The sequence below is a fragment of the Ovis aries genome, chromosome 20 (assembly GCF_016772045.2).
Source record: "Ovis aries strain OAR_USU_Benz2616 breed Rambouillet chromosome 20, ARS-UI_Ramb_v3.0, whole genome shotgun sequence".
Lineage (NCBI taxonomy): Eukaryota > Metazoa > Chordata > Mammalia > Artiodactyla > Bovidae > Ovis > Ovis aries.
Genome location: NC_056073.1, coordinates 43,235,237 through 43,249,353, shown reverse-complemented (window position 1 = coordinate 43,249,353; position 14,117 = coordinate 43,235,237).

Sequence of the window (14,117 nt, the reverse complement as noted above, 5' to 3'; positions counted from 1 at the left end):
AAAAGCTTTAAGGGGTAAAAGAACCATTCAATAACTAGGAATCTGACAGCTTGCATTTTGCTTTGTTTTTAAGAAAAAACCTGTGCTTGGGGCTCTAATTTTTCAGTCAAAAATATTTATTACTGTCAGATAGGGCAGCTGTTCAGTGTAATAACTAAAAAAAACAGACTCAGAGTAAGAGGACATTGTATCCCAGCTCTACCTCTTAACAATATAGACCTTCAAGAAGTTATTTTATTTACCTGTACTTCAGCCTTCTATACAAAATAAAGAAGATGATGGTGGTGGTGGTGGTGGTAATAACACCTATCTCATAGATGTAAATGTATAGTATAAAATGCATATTGTGTGTGTATATATATATAAAAGTGAAAGTGAAATCACTCGATTGTGTCCGACTCTGGAACCCCATGGACTGTAGCCTACCAGGCTCCTCCTTACATGAGATTTTCCAGGCAAGAGTACTGGAGTGGGTTGCCATTTCCTTCTCCAGGGGATATTCCTGACCCAGGGATTGAACCTGGGTCTCCAACATTGCAGGCAGACCCTTTACTGTCTGAACCACCAGGGAAGCCCTGTGTGTGTGTGTGTGTGTGTGTATGTGTGTGTGTATATATATATATATATATATATATATATATGTATGTGTGTATAGTTTATTGGATGATCCTTGGCACAGAAGCCATCAATAGGTATTAACTGTGATTATTTTATTGTAGCAAAAGTGTCCCTCATATTATACCATAATTAAATGTACTAGCGAATGAAAGTCACTCAGTTCAGTTCAGTCGCTCAGTCGTGTCTGACTCTTTGCAACCCCATGAATCGCAGCACGCCAGGCCTCCCTGTCCGTCACCAATTCTGATGTCCAAATCTTTGTGACCCCATGGACTACATAGGCCATGGAATTCTCCAGGCCAGAATACTGAAGTGGGTAGCCATTCCCTTCTCCAGGGGATCTTACCAACCCAGGGATCTTACCAACCCAGGAATCAAACCAGGGTCTCCTGCATTGCAGGCAAATTCTTTACCAACTGAGCTACCAGGGAAGCCCTAAATGTACTAACGTTGTATTATATCAATAAAGAATACTATAAGATATTAGATTAAAGAGTTTGAGAACCACATGGTCAAAAGTAGGAAGCAATTATAGTTTTTCAAAAAGTTACCTGATAAAAAAATTTCAGGAAGATTAGTTAGCTTTCTTCTCTTTTTAGTTTATTCTCACTGTACACATTTTTACCTGTACAAGTTTACCTATCTCCATGGCTTAATTTATAGCAAGTCTTATGTGCTGACATCCAAAATTTATCTCTAAACCTGACCTGTTCCTCTAGCTCCTAACCTGTCTGTACAATAGCCTACTAGGATTTTATTACCCCTCCTGGGAACTCAGGATGAGATGGTTGGATAGCATCATCAACTCAAGGGAAAGCAACTTGGACAAACTCTGGGCAACAGCAAGGGACAAGGAGGCCTGGTGTGCTGCAGACCATGGGGTCACAAAGAGTCAGACATGACTTAGTGACTGAACAATGACAACAACTGGGAACTCAGGGGCAATGTTTCAAATTCAGCTACTCTCCAATCTGGCACATTGGTGGAGCACTAATGCCCTGGTTCTTAGAATGCAATTCCCTATCAGTAACACCAGCATCACCCAAGGACGTATTAGAAATGCAAATTCTTGGCTCTATCCCAGACCAATGAATCAGGAATTTGAGGCTGGGGGAGAGAGGATAGCTATATGTGTTTTAAAAAGCCCTGCGCATGAATCTGATACGTGCTAGAGTCTGAGAACTGCTGATCTAATACAAAGGTTTACACTTTGCTCAGTATCTGATTAGTGACTTTCTCCTCCTTCACAGATAGGATTCTGGTTTTCAAGTAGAAAGAATTACTCTGGTGACTTAAGAAGGGAATGGATGGGAAGGTACAAGATTAACTCTAGAGACACCTACTTAGCAACTAATGAAATAGTACCTGGGGCAGGACGGTGGGATGTTTTATAGCTAAAGCAAGAGTGGACCAGTTTTAGTTCTTTGAAATCCACTGCTATTAGCTCCCTCCTTTAACTAAGTACTCTTAATAAGCTTCAGTATTTTCAGTCAAATTTTTGAAAATTATAATCAAACAGTTGGGATCAAAAGTCTTTTAAAAGGATGAGAAATGGGTCTTACTGGCTAAAATTAATTTACCTAGATTTTGTGAATCATGGTGTCCATTTGTGTCCATTAAGAAAAACCCTCGACCTCTAAAGTTTGTCTAGGAGGGTAGATGAGATTACTTATATGATTAAGGAAACTGCACCCATAGAACTGTCCTAAATATATCTTAATGTATCTGGAAATAATTTTACATTAAAATCAGTGTGAAAATTAAATCATAAAGTGAAACTAGACTTTTAAAACATTAGTTTCATATTTGTAACTCAAAGAACATTATCAAGGCAGTCTGGGGGCACTGTTTTTCTTACTATTGATCCTTTAAGATGCCATTGTTAGCAAGCCAACTTCCAAATGTTTTTCTGTTTGAAACAGAGGGATGATTAGGAGGTTGGGATTAACAGATGTGAGCTGTTATATATAGAACGGCAAACAACATGGTTGGAACTATAGCAGGGAGCTATAATCAATATCCTGTGATAAACCATAATTAAAAGGAATACAAAAAAGAATGTATTTATATATGTATAACCAAATCACTTTGCTGCACAGCAGAAATTAACATAACATTGCAACTCAATTGTTCTTCAATAACAATTAAAAGTGAAATAAAGTAAATTAGAAGATTTGAAAAATGAATTTAATATATCTAACATCTGTTTGATACAAATTCCAAAAATGAAAAAAAGAGAAGATGAAGGAAAGAAATCATCTAAGAGGGAAAAGTTGTAATATTATCAGTCTTCACACTAAGTGTATAAATGGGGGGGTGGGAAGCAAAACCAAAATCAGAATACTATATAATAAGAATAAATAATAAGACGATTATGGATGTACGCATTCTGCATTTTCAGAAATGCACAGACTTAGGAAGTTTATCTCCCAGGCACCGCTGTTGTAATGAGAATAAAGTAGCAAAACGAGAGAAGAATATAAAAAAGAACATGGAGTTGAAGAGAGAAAGGAGCTAAGTCAGTACATGGTAGAATTACTAGGTGGTAACCACACAGCAAAGAAAACACTAAGTCCAAGTCTGAACATGAGTAGCTGTTCTTCAGAGAAAGCAGTTTTCAAAATGAAAATATTATACATTTAACAGAATGGTGTGATTAAGAAATTGGGCCATCTCATTCATGTATCAGTAATAAAGGTGGTTTACATTTCTTTTTCCAATAAAAACAAAACGAAAAGTTTGACAGAAACTACAAGAAAAACCTACATTTTTATAACCTATTTATAATCTAATTATGAAGCAAGCAAACACTCGGCATGGTTTGGAAGAATTCAAGGTGGTGAAAAATTCGCATATGGTGAAAGAAAGAGGTTTCATTTATTCTTGCTCTTGTGATATTTTCTATTTGAGTGACACAGCTTAAAGGCATAGAATGTATTTTATCTCCAATCATACTAGTTGGCTTTATAGTAAATAATATCTTACAATACTTTGCAAAAGAATATTTTATAATCAACAGTATTTTCCACTTCTCTGCTGAAATTCTCGATCTTGTCTTTTAATCACTTGAGCATAGTAAGCATGACTATTTTAAAGTTTGTCTCATAACTATTTCTGAACCCCTGTGAGTCTTTATCTATTGTATGCTGTTTATATTTTGTCTCCTCAATCTCTCCCTCCTTCTCCTCTTCCTTCTTTTCTTCTTCTAAAATCATTTTTTACATCTCCTTTCTTCCTAGTTCCTAAATATCTGTTGATTATTTTGGCACAATAGTATCTTTGAAAGATTCACTAAGACTGTTTATCTAGAAGCCTCTACTCGTATCTGAAGAAAGGAGCTTTTAAAACTTATTGGGTCTCAATGTGTTTTCTGAAACATTGCCCTCACTCTCATTCAGCCAGACAATCATTCTTGGCATTCTCAAAAGTATATGCAGGTCATTTTAACTTTGTATGTGATGGATAAACATCCACACCACAGTAGCCAAAAATAATACCCATTTTGTGCTGGCCTGATGGGTCCTTCAGATTAGGAACAAGTTCAAAGCGACTCTATTCTCTGGAAGGGGACTAGAGTAGGACTTGTATATTTAAAAGCTTTCTTTTTAAATCAGATATTAATTTGCAAAAGTGACTTCATCTGTATGAAAGCTTTCAGGCTTGCTAGGAGGTTGTGTAGTACAGAAAGAAAGTTTCCAACGTGACAGAGACACTAGTGATGTGTGTCAGTCCCTCGAGTTTTTAAATAGATAGCATCAGGGTAGGGATTTTCTTTGTTTGATTTGCAGTTAAAGTGGGTGTGTGGTCCCACTCTCTCATCTAATTAAGTGAGGATTCAAAGATGCCAAAAATCCAGAGTGATATTAGCCTAGATATTAGTGATGTTATCTTACAACTACTGATATCATGCTCTTATGAAAGGAATTGGATGCCTTTTAATAGCTGGGCTAACTACTGTCCAGACTGACAACAACTGAGGGCATCTCTGGACAGACACCTATTCCCATGTCTCTTCGGTCAACCAAGATCCATGAGCATATCTTGTGTCCTGTATCTTTCTTCTCATGATGGCCTGAATTGTCCCCCGCCCCTGACACCCCTGCAGTCCTAACCCCTAGGTTCTCAGAATGTGACATTATTTGGAATTAGGATTGGTGCAGCCGTAATTAAGTGAAAATCATATTGGAGTATGCTGCTGCTGCTGCTGCTGCTGCTGCTGCTAAGTTGCTTCAGTCCTGTCTGACTCTGTGCGACCCCATGGACTGCAGCCTACCAGGCTCCTCTGTCCATGGATTTTCCAGGCAAGAGTACTGGAGTGGGGTGCCATCACCTTCTCCCCATATTGGAGTATAACATGCTCCTAATTCAATATGACTGGTATTATTGTAAGAAGACAGCCGTGTGAAGAGGGAACTATCTAGCTGCCAGCCAAGGAAAGCCTGAGGCTAAGGAAGATGGAGGAGGCAAGGAAAATCCTCCCCGCAGAGCATGACTCAGTTGACACACTGGTTGTCGACTTCAAGCCTCAAGAACTGAGAGAGGGACTTCCCTGGCAGTCAGTGGTTAAGACTTAGCCTTGCAATGCAGAGGGTGTGTGTTTGATCCCTGATCAGGGAGGTAGGATCCCACATGCCTCAAGGCCAAAAACTCAAAACATAAAACAGAAAAAATATTGTCACAAATTCAATAAAGACTTTGAAAATGATTGACATAAAAAAAAAAAAAACCTTTAAAAAGTCCCCAAGAACTGTGAGAGAACAGATTTCCCAATTTATGGTAGTTTTTAATGACATCCCCTAGGACATGAATACACGTCTCCTGATGCCCAAATGCAAATAAACTGGAATCTAAAATTTATGTCTCCAAGAAGGCACTTCTAATGGAGAGAAAAGTAAATTATTTATTCATGATCAGGGAGTATAATCCCAAGAAGCTCATCAGATGTCTGATGTTCTATTTAAGTCTAATGTTTCATCTTTAAACTTCAAGCAATTTTAAATCTACTTTCTAATCAATCTACTCTTTTCCTCAAGTAAACTTAATTTTTTTTAGAGCTGTTTTAAGTTCCCAGGCAAATAGCAGAGGGCGTGAAGACTTCCCATGTGCCTCTCATCCTCATCACCTACTGTAATAACTTTCCCCATTATCAACCATCCTCACCAGAGCAGTACATCTGTTATAGTTCATCATTACATTGATGTGCAGTTATCATCCAAAGTCCACAGTTTATATACTTGGTGTTGTACAGTCTGTGTTTTTGTTTAGTTGCCAAGTTGTGTCCAACTCTTTGCAACCCTGTGGACTGTAACCCACCAGACTCCTCTGTCCATGGGATTTCCCAGGCAAGAACACTGGAGTGGGTTGCCATGCCCTTCTCCAGGCATCGTCCCAACCCAGGGATCAAACCCAGGTATCCTGCATTGCAGGCAGATTCCTTACCACCTGAACCACCTCGAAACCCTGTACATTCTATGCTGTTGTTTAGTTGCTAAGTCATGTCCAGCTTTTTTGCAACCCCATGGACTGTAGCTCATCAGGGTCCTCTGTCCATGGGATTTCCCAGGCAAGAACACTAGAGAGGGTCGGCATTTCCTTCTCCACTGGGTCCTCCCGACCCAGGGATCTCCTGCATTGCAGGCAGATTTTTTTTTTACCACTGAGCCACCTGGGAAGCCCTGTACATTGTATGTTGTTGTTTAGTCTCCAAGTCATGTCCAACATTTTTGCAACCCCATGGAATGCAGCTCCCCAGGCTCTTCTGTCCATGGGATTTCCCTGGCAAGAATACTGGAGTGGGGAGCTTGAAAAAGACTCACACCTAGGCTTCTTCCCAGGACAGTTGAATCAGCAGCACTAAGAGTGACACCCGAGCACCCAGTAGCTTGCCCAAAGCCACGCAGCAAAGGCTGAGCCAAAGGCTCTCTGCCTCCTAAACATCTGGACTTCCCCTCACCCGCATGGAAAGGACCTCTTTAAAACATAAACAACAGCTTAGTTCTCAAAGACTGCAAAAACTTAAACGAAGATTTAGCTTAAAGTGGAAAAGAATTTAGATATGAGGAAATATTTGTTGATCCATCTGAACATAGACTCCAAAGTCTGTATGTTGGAGTACTGGTCATAAGTTCAAAGGGCTGGAGTGGACGATGCTCTGAGAGCTCCTTCAAAGCCATGTGCTGAAAGAAATAATGAAAGTGTAGGGTGACTATCAGAAGGATAGGAGTTTGATGGTCTAATAATTTTGAAACAGTGGATAAAGCACATAAAATATGTCAGGTATTCACATGAGTCAACTTTTTGGGCTTATCATTGCCATTTTCACTTCTCCTACAGGTATTACCTAACACATGCCTGGGTGACTTCCTTGCATCATTTTCAAGAGCATAGATTTTTGGGATAAACTACCTAATTCAGTTTCCAAATATATTCTCTCTAGCTGTGTACTCTTAAGTAAGTTATTTCACTTCTCCATGACTCAGTTTCTTTACCTATAAAATAGGAATAATAATGGTATCAAATCAGTGCTGCCTGAGTCACCCAAAGCACTCATGCCGTAAGATCTCTCACAGTTTTTCTGGGTGGGAATGCAGAAGCAGCTTGGTTGGGCAGTTTTAGCTCACGGTTTCTCTAAGCCAGGATTTAGGCAACAGCCTTGTGATGGCTTGGTTAGGGCTGGAAGATCTACTTCCAAGGTGGTTTGCTCACATGAAATCACAAAATGGTGCTTATTGTCGGCAGGAAGCTCCAACTTTTCTCCACAAAGTGGGGAACTCTATGAACTGCTTGAGAGTCCACACGGCTTGCTACTTGACTTCCCCCAAAGAAAATGACCCAAGAGACCAAGGTGGAACTTGCCATGCATTTTATGACCTAGCCTTAAGGTCATACACCACCCCTCCTACAGTATTCTGTGGGTCACACAGCCCAACCTTGATTCAGTTTGGAAGGAGACTACACCCTTCTGTCAGGAAGTGGGGGCCATTTTGGAGGTAGATACTGTAAGCACCTAGTTCATAGGCTTTTTGCAAAGATATATGTGTATCCACTTAGAACAGAGCTCAGACCAACAGCTAAGAAAACACTTAGGTAGAGCATAATACGTTGTGTGTGTGTATACCTCACATTTAGAAGAGAGCTTGTGTGTGTGTGTGTGTGTGTGTGTGTGTGTGTGTGCGCGCGCGTGCGTGCGTGCACGCTCACCTGTGTGCTCAGTTGCTCAGTCATATCCAGCTCTTCCTGACCCCACGGACTACAGCCCATCAGGCTCCTCTGTCCACGGGAATTTCCAGGCAAGAATACTGGAGGGGACTGCCATTTCCTTCTCAAAACTAATCTTCCTAGCTCAGGGATCAAACCTGCATCTCTTGCGTCACCTGCATTGGCAGGCAGATTCTTTACCACTACACCACCTAGGAAGTCCACAACAGAGCTTAGACCATAGTAAATGTTATATAAATAAACAGAAATTTCAGGAGTGGCCATTAGTATTACAGTTTAAAAATCACCACTTGCTAAGTTGTTTCAGTTGTGTCCAACTCTTTGCAACCCTATGGCCTGTAGCTTGCCAGGCTTCTCTGTCCATGGGATTCTCCAGGCAAGAATACTGGAGTGGGTTCCTATGCCCTCCTCCAGGGGACCTTCCCAATCCAGGGATTGAACCCAGTCTCTTATGTCTCCTGCATTGGCAGGCGGGTTCTTTACCATTAGCACCACCTCAGTTCAGTCAGCTCAGTCGCTCAGTCATGTCCAACTCTTTGTGACCCCATGCACTGCAGCACATCAGGCTTGCCTGTCCATCACCAACTGCTGGAGTTCACTCAGACTCATGTCCATTGAGTCAGTGATGCCATCCAACCATCTCATCCTCTGTCGTCCCCTTCTCCTCCTGCCTTCAATCTTTCCCAGCATCAGGGTCTTTTCCAATGAGTCAGTTCTTCGTATCAGGTGGCCAAAGTATTGGAGTTTCAGCTTCAGCATCAGTCCTTCCAATGAATTTCCAGGACTGATTTCCTTTAGGATAGACTGGTTGGATCTCCTTGTAGTCCAAGGGACTCTCAAGAGTGTTCTCCAACACCACAGATTAAAAGCATCAATTCTTTGGCGCTCACCTTTCTTTATAGTCCAACTCTCGCATCCATAAATGACCACTGGAAAATGCATAGCTTTGACTAGATGGATCTTTGTTGGCAAAGTAATGTCTTGGCTTTTTAATATGCTGTCTAGGTTGGTCATAGTTTTGCTTCCAATGAGTAAGCGTCTTTTAATTTCATGGCTCCAGTCACCATCTGCAGTGATTTTGAAGCCCAGGAAAATAAAGTCTGTCACTGTTTCCATTGTTTCCCCATCTATTTGCTATGAAGTGATAGGACAGGATGCCATGATCTTAGGTTTTGTCCCAGTGCCACCTGGGAAGCCCCAAAATCACCACAGGTGATCCTAATATACAGCCAGGTTTGAGTACCATGCTTCTACAGCAATACTTAGCTTCCTCATGATAATCAACCCTGAAGCCCTAGTTGAGAGATTCTCTACCTTGGCTACATATCTAAGAATCATCTGGAGAACTTTAAAGAATCTGGACCTTCAGGTTACATACTGGGCCAATTCTATCCCAATCTGTGTTTCATGGGACCCAGACATGAGAATTTTTTTTTTAAGCTTCCTAGGCTATATTAATACACAGTCAAGTTAGAGACCCACTGCTTTAATTATTTAACTTAGATTATTATATTCCAATTTTTCCCATTTTCTCCATGAGCTGAGCTCCAACAACAGCATTTAGATGCTGGAGACCCAATTTCACTTGTTGAAAACAGAGGGAAGACCTTTGACTCGCCCTCATGTGCTGGAAACGCTGCAGATGGGTGGGAACGCGCAGCATGGCGCCAGTTGTTCCCCATCTACACCCTGTGTGTCTGGAGGATTTGAGCCTCCAGCATGTCAGCCAGGCTCCTTTGGCCGGAATTTGCCTTCATGCAAGAGTAGAAACCTCCTAGGCATGTGATTGCCGGGCCAGGAAAATGTCACCCACGGCCAGAGAAAAACCAGCCTGCCACAAATCTCGAGTGAATGGCACATGAAACCAATTTAGCCAAAGTGGCTGGAGAAGGATCAGAAAGCATCGTGAGATGGCCATTCTGGAAACAGTGCTTATTAAGATGCCCCTGGTAAAGTTTCTAGGTATTGTTTGGGCACAGAACACTCCTCAAATTCAAAAGCATGGGGCTGCCTGCCTGCTCTGTGTGAGTCTTTATATGTGTGGCCTAGACAATTGCAGTTTGGGGAAGATGAGCAATAGAGAGCGAATGGCAGCCATATTGGGGCCAGAAAAAAAACGAGGTAAATGGCAATTTCCAGTGAATGATGCCATCACACTAGATATAGAAAATCTGTGATGTGCTGGAAAAGTCAACCCTGTTTGCAAATATTTGTGATTGAAAGAAGCTCTTAGCAGACTTTGCTTACGGCTTTCTCTCCATGCTTAAACCTATGTTTGTTTTAAGTAAAGCTTTATCCATGTGTTTCTGATTCCATTACACATAACTCATCAGAGTCTTTATTTGGGGGAAAAAACTATTTAATGTCCAAGATGTTTTTGCTTTTTGGCCTCTTAAAGCATTTTTTCCCTCTCTTTGAAAGGGGCTGAAATCACATGTTTGTCAAGTTGAGAGCCCACTCAGCTTTTGTGAATGCAGAATTTTGACCACTGTTCAGGATTTGAATTTCTTCACATTTGCCAAAAATGTGACTTCCTGCTTGTTTTTAATACCCCAATCCCTTTTGAGATTGAATGTGAGACTCTCAATGAAACCTGAAGGCAACAGATTTGCCCTTTCATCGATTCTGTTTTCCCCCTATTGTGCAGCTTATTAATACCTTTATGTTACAATCTTTGTGACTCTGTGGAACAATTTTTATTTGTGTTGCCTAGTAATGAAAGAAAAATATTTTGAGCTTGTGATAGTACCTTTTATCAAGGATCTCAGAACTGACTTGCAAACATAAGCACAAAACTATGACAACATTAGCTTCCATATTACCCATGAAGAATACAGCAACTGATTTGCGGAAATAAGAAAAAATTAAGAACGTAAAAGGAGAATGTATGGACTTGACAGCAAGCCAAATGGGCCATTAGGACTCCAGTAACTATTTTCTCATATGTCCTTTAAGAAAACTAGTTAGGTGTCTCTGTTTTATAACCTCTCTTTCTTAGAATGAAGGGAAACGGGAACTGATCATCTTAATCAGACTGAGCCAAAGCTCTATTAAAATGATGCAAATCACCTAATAAAAGCTAAATAAATTCTAGTCGGTTATTCTAATATATTTATCTACATAATGCTGTATGCTCTGTTACTTGGAATGCTTTCTTTTTCTTTACTAACATTTTAATTATAGATGCTTGATTTAAGTCATCAGAAAGAAGAAGAAATAAAGCACAAGGAAGTTGTAATGAACTATTGTCAAGACGCTGGAATAAATATTATTTTCATAGATGCCGTAAACTGGTATCTAATTTCATCCCCAGATGAGTAATTTGGTCAACACCATCTTTTATGTGGATTGTTATTTGGTACTGTGGGACTTTTGTACAGGAAGTGGAAGTCATAATTCTTATCCTTGAAGAACTTACAATTAGGAGAGTTTATAAAATTTTACTACCAAACAATAAATCACAAAAACAAAAGATTAACCCATAGCAATGACAGATGTTCAAGCCACCCAGTACTTGGGGAGATGACGAGGACTGAATGTCAGCAGAGGCTGAATAGCCAGATCTAAGGCACTCAGCACACTGACTGCCACCACGCCATAGTGAAAACAGGTATAATTTTTCACACAATAAAGATTCTATTTTTAATGGCATAATCAAAATCATCCTATTTTGTACAAGTACTCCCTAATTTGACATATAAAGAGGAGATCAAGTTGAACTTCACAGTGGAGAAAGACATACTTTAATAACTCATACTATAACAAGGCTCACAGCTACTCTATCTACTTAATATACCCGGTTGGATCAGAACACTTGTATTATGGTGATCAAGTTTTAAAGTTAATGTTATGAAAACCATTCCCCATAATGGTTTACTATTTGATAAAAATGCAAGCATATTTTCTTTTTATTTCACCTGTGCAGATATTTTATCTCTGGGCCAGGCTCTTAAAATGCCTGTGATTAATGTGAACTACAGTTATCTCTTGAAGAATGTATAGCAATTTTTTTTTTTTATTAATGAGGAAGAAAAATTAGACATTTTAGGGGAAGATTTAAATATTTTCTTTCAGTGGCTAGCCTTAATTCAGTTTGTTTCTCAGTCCCCTTTTCCATAAAGCAAGGCTTTCACTTGCCAGGAAATGCATGTGGGAACTTGGGAAAGGAGATTCGGACTCTGTGGTTGTAAGAATCATTATTCCTGGAGTTCTGCGGGGACATTCTCTCCCCAGCTAGACAATAGCTGTACTGGCAGAATCAGTCTGATGTAACTGTTTTGGAACTGTGGAGTCTACTGAAGGCTTGGAACTTCCAGAGGAAGACTTGGATGGTAAATTGTGGTTAATTTCAGTCAATTTTAGCTCTTAGTATAATAGCTGCTACCACTTCCCAAACACCAGCCCCGCTGCGGGCAGCTATGCAGGTAGGTATTCCAGGAGGAGCCAGAATGACGTTTATAGGAGCCATGCCTGTATGTGTTAAGTGTATCCAACTTTTTGCAACCCCATGGACTATAGCCCACCAACCTCCTCTGTCCATGGGATTTCCCAGGCAAGAAACCAGAGCAGGTTGCCATTTCCTTCTCCAGATATCTTCCCAACCTAGGAATCGAACCTCTTCTCCTGCATTGGCAGGTGGAGTCTTTACCACTGAGCCACCTGGGAAGCCCAGTTGCATGTCTATGATCAAGCTTTATGCCTTGAAGCACCCTGAATATAAAAGAACAATTTGAAAATGATGATGATCTTATAAAACGTGTAAACATCTGTCTAGTTCTTTAAAACGGTTGATGCATTTTTCAATAACTTCATCCAGCTTGATTCTCAGAGCAGCTCAGTAAGGTCGGTATTGTTAATATCTCTGTGGTACAGAGTTATTGTCATTTCCCTTCACTTCTTTCTTAACCACTACTGCTACTTGGCTCTGCAATTCTGCCATCATGGACTAATAGTTCTTACTTACGGTTCTTTTTTGATAGGTTCAGGTTCTTTCTTCGCTTCATGTTTCTGCCGGAGTCGATCTCTACCCATCCCTTGTAAAATTCTATTTTAACTCAGTAGGGAATGTAACAACACATCAGAGCTGGCTTTAGCTTGGCTTGAGCCAAGGAGCTCTGGAAATCACACCGAGGATGCTGCCTTCATTGCCAAGTTCACTCATTAAGGAAAAAATGCTTATAGTGTTAGGCATGAAATGTGATTAGAATCGGTCCTGGCCAGGGACAGCTTTTAGAAAGACAGTGCCTCTGACTCTGGAGGAATTGGAGTCACTTTTCCCTAACAAACGTGCTTCCTTAGAGGAGATCTGTTTGCCTCATTTGTGCTAACTTGATGAAATCTGTCCCTTGCACACAAACCCCCTTCAAGTTGGTGGTTATAAAGTGATGTCACGTGTAAAAACTAACCCCAGTTTGTTAAAGCAGATTCTGTGTGTAATAAACATGGCAATTCAGTGTAGATAGGGAGTAAGAATGAACTTTACTATTAGAGCTTTTTCTGTGAAGTCTTGTGGCCCGTAGACCAGCACCATCAACATTAATGGAATTTATTAAAAATACAGAATCTCAGGCTCCACTCCAGACCTACTGAACAGAAATCTGAATTTTAACAAGGGCCTCTGGAGATGTGTATGTATGTTGAGACTTCAGAAGACTACTGGGGACTGCCATCTATCACATAGTCACATCTGGTATGGGTGCTCTTAAATCATTCTTTGCCAGAGTATATGTTCTTGCCATCTCTTTTATACCAGGAATGAAATGCCTGTAGAATTTCAGTGACCAAAAATGCACTCCCCCAACCCTACTTTTTTATTACTCAAAAGCGTAGGTTGAGGACTTCCCTGGGGGTCCCTGCACTGGTTTCTCCCAGTGCAGAAAATGCTGGTCCAGTCCCTGGTCAGGGAACTAAGATCCCACATGCCCCTGGGCCTCCAAGACCCAACACAGCCAAAAATAGATAAATAGATAAATACATTTTTTAAAGTGTAGGTTGGTCTACTAATTATACTGAATATAGTGAATATATTTGAAGGCATCCACTTTGAGCACTGGTGGATATTTCACTGAATTATTTGTCCTCTCTGGTTAGATTTGGATTGAAATTTATGACTGAATTTCTAAACTCTTATTGATCCTCAAGTACTACTCCAACTTGTAAAGTCAATTGAATGAACTATGTGAAAGCATGTCTTTTGGTGCCTATAATATGCAAAAAAAAATGGTGCTGTGACTATTTTTGCTTGTTGAATTTTATATTATTGGTTTTTATGGAAAGGCATT